The 3,334-nt window shown below is 48.7% G+C and overlaps 1 non-coding gene across 1 annotated transcript; it reads right to left on the bottom strand.

Annotated features, from left to right (window-relative positions):
- Positions 1-381: 381 nt before the first annotated feature.
- Positions 382-536, bottom strand: LOC131270821 (5.8S ribosomal RNA). Its single transcript, XR_009179829.1, has one exon. It is a non-coding gene; the product is annotated as a 5.8S ribosomal RNA (ribosomal RNA).
- Between the last annotated feature and the right edge of the window lie 2,798 nt (positions 537-3,334).

Raw genomic sequence — 3,334 nt, 5'->3', positions numbered from 1 at the left:
TTAACTCACTGATACCTTCCATTGCCCATACGCTAGTTTGTTTGTGTTCCTTTGGTCAACTTCCATACTTGAATCATTTGTGCTACCGCTGCTGCTTCGACGCTACTTTGACATCTTCGCTTCTATTTAAATAAATAAATAAGCTGAAGCTAGACATCAGTAAACACCACCACAGACACCACAAGCACGCCTTCTCCTCGTACTTCCGCCTCACGCGGGAACACGGACGCTCTAAATACTTCGAATTCCAATGCCAGTATATTGTAAACCACGGGTTCTTTAATGCTAGCGGGTCGTCGCGACCCTAGTTAACATCATGGTGCACGTCTCGTGACGGGTGTCACGGCGTAGTTAAATGTTTGCGATACATTTCTCAAATATAAGCGCTCAGTCATCTGTACATCATGGTAGGTTCCCACGACGTGCAATATGCGTTCAACTTATCAATGTTCATGTGTCCTGCAGTTCACATTATGACGCGCAGTTAGCTGCGGTCTTCATCGATCCATGAGCCGAGTGATCCACTGCCGAGGGTGACTAACTTGCGTAAGCCGCCGCTGTGCGCGTATACCCGTTCCCCGTAGGGAGGAGCAAGCCGCCGCTTAGAGACGAAGCATAAAGTGTCCTCATTCCACATAGGGCAAGCTGGATTAATCCATTTTACCCAGGACGGCCGAAGCGGCGTGGACCAGGGGAGAACTGAACCTTATACTTCACACCACAGTAAGTCTACGTGTCCTCTTCCACATAGGGCAAGCTAGAACTAACTATCTTACCCAGGACTGCCGAAGCAGCGTGGACCAGGGGAGGAACACACTTTTCATGGAAACGTAAGGCATCCATGACTGCCATAACGTAAGCCGCCGCTGTGCGCGTATACCCGTTCCCCGTAGGGAGGAGCAAGCCGCCGCTTAGAGACGAAACATAAAGTGTCCTCATTCCACATAGGGCAAGCTGGATGAATCCATTTTACCCAGGACGGCCGAAGCGGCGTGGACCAGGGGAGAACTGAACTTTATGCTTCACACCACAGTAAGTCTTCGTGTCCTCTTCCACATAGGGCAAGCTAGAACTAACTATCTTACCCAGGACTGCCGAAGCAGCGTGGACCAGGGGAGGAACACACTTTTCATGGAAACGTAAGGCATCCATGACTGCCATAACGTAAGCCGCCGCTGTGCGCGTATACCCGTTCCCCGTAGGGAGGAGCAAGCCGCCGCTTAGAGACGAAACATAAAGTGTCCTCATTCCACATAGGGCAAGCTGGATGAATCCATTTTACCCAGGACGGCCGAAGCGGCGTGGACCAGGGGAGAACTGAACTTTATGCTTCACACCACAGTAAGTCTTCGTGTCCTCTTCCACATAGGGCAAGCTAGAACTAACTATCTTACCCAGGACTGCCGAAGCAGCGTGGACCAGGGGAGGAACACACTTTTCATAGAAACGTAAGGCATCCATGACTGCCATAGTGCGTAAGCCGCCGCTGTGCGCGTAAACCCGTTCCCCGTAGGGAGGAGTCAAGCCGCCGCTTAGAGACGAAGTATTAAGTGTCCTCTTCCACATAGGGCAAGCTGGAATGTTCCATTTTACCCAGGACGGCCGAAGCGGCGTGGACCAGGGGAGAACTGAACTTTATACTTCACACCACAGTATTGAGTAATGTGCCCTCTTCCACATAGGGCAAGCTGGAATGTTCCATTTTACCCAGGACGGCCGAAGCGGCGTGGACCAGTGGAGGACTACACAATCATGAGGTTTGATATCGACTTGTGTGTTTCAATAGGGTACCGATGGTATGTTTTGAACCGATTTGATTTAGCCATTCTGAAGTCATCACTTGGTTGAAGCGCTGAACTAGGGAGGGGCATCGTTTACATATATATTGGTTTTTGCATGCTCTACTAGGTTAATGTCATGAGGTTGGCTATCGAGCATGCCCAAGTGATGACTTGATTGTGTGCTTGCTTGAATTCTTCACATTTCATACCATCGGTTAGTTGTCGAATCATTCCTCGATCATAACCTTCGTTCTTGGTTCATGTATGCTCTCTTCCACATAGGGCAAGCTAGAATTAACTATCTTACCCAGGACCGCCGAAGCAGCGTGGACCAGGGGAGAACTATACTTTGTCTTGTATGCCCTCTTCCACATAGGGCAAGCTAGAATGAACTATCTTACCCAGGACCGCCGGAGCAGCGTGGACCAGTGGAGGACTATACTTTGTTCATTACACCACAGTATTAAGTATGGTGTCCTCTTCCACATAGGGCAAGCTAGAATTAACTATCTTACCCAGGACCGCCGAAGCAGTGTGGACCAGGGGAGGACTATACTTTATACTTCACACACTAGCCATATTGAAGTCATCACTTGGTTGAAGCACTGAACTAGGGCGAGTCTATCGTTTACTTTGCATTGGGATAATACGCTGCATGCTCTCTTAGGTTAATGTCATGTGGTTGGCTATAGAGCATGCCCAAGTGATGACTTTGTTTAAAGCTCAACAGGTAGAGTATTATGTCCTCTTCCACATAGGGCAAGCTAGAATTAACTATCTTACCCAGGACCGCCGGAGCAGCGTGGACCAGGGGAGAACTATACTTTGTCTTGTATGCCCTCTTCCACATAGGGCAAGCTAGAATTAACTATCTTACCCAGGACTGCAAAGCAGCGTGGACCAGTGGAGGACTATACTTTGTTCATTACACCACAGTATTAAGTATGGTGTCCTCTTCCACATAGGGCAAGCTAGAACTAACTATCTTACCCAGGACCGCCGAAGCAGTGTGGACCAGGGGAGGACTATACTTTATACTTCACACACTAGCCATACTGAAGTCATCACTTGGTTGAAGCGCTGAACTACGGCGGGGTAATCGTTTACAGGTTATAATCATATAGCTGCATGCTCATTAGTAGATAATGGAATATTGTATGGCAATATGAGCATGCCCAAGTGATGACTTTGTTTCAAGCTCAACAGGTAGGGTATTGAGTCCTCTTCCACATAGGGCAAGCTAGAATGAACTATCTTACCCAGGACCGCCGGAGCAGCGTGGACCAGTGGAGGACTCTATACTTTATACTTCACACCACAGTATTGAGTACTTCTTGCATAAAGCCCCTAATGAGAACCACGAGGGCTCTCTCAATGTAGAACCACAAGGGCTCTAGTACCGATTCTCTCGGTACGGCTTGGTCCGTGTTCCTTTATGCTTGTACTCTTAGAAAGTCTCAACCCGGAGGTCTTGACTTTGATTGTCATAGTTGGACTACGACGGGGCATCCGACCATTGCTGATCGAACACCCCTGATTCACCATCTTTCGGG

Source organism: Anopheles coustani (assembly GCF_943734705.1).
Source record: "Anopheles coustani chromosome X unlocalized genomic scaffold, idAnoCousDA_361_x.2 X_unloc_62, whole genome shotgun sequence".
In the NCBI taxonomy this organism is placed as follows: domain Eukaryota; kingdom Metazoa; phylum Arthropoda; class Insecta; order Diptera; family Culicidae; genus Anopheles; species Anopheles coustani.
The sequence above is the reverse complement of the archived record's forward strand: the minus strand, read 5'-3'. Positions and strand labels throughout refer to the sequence as shown.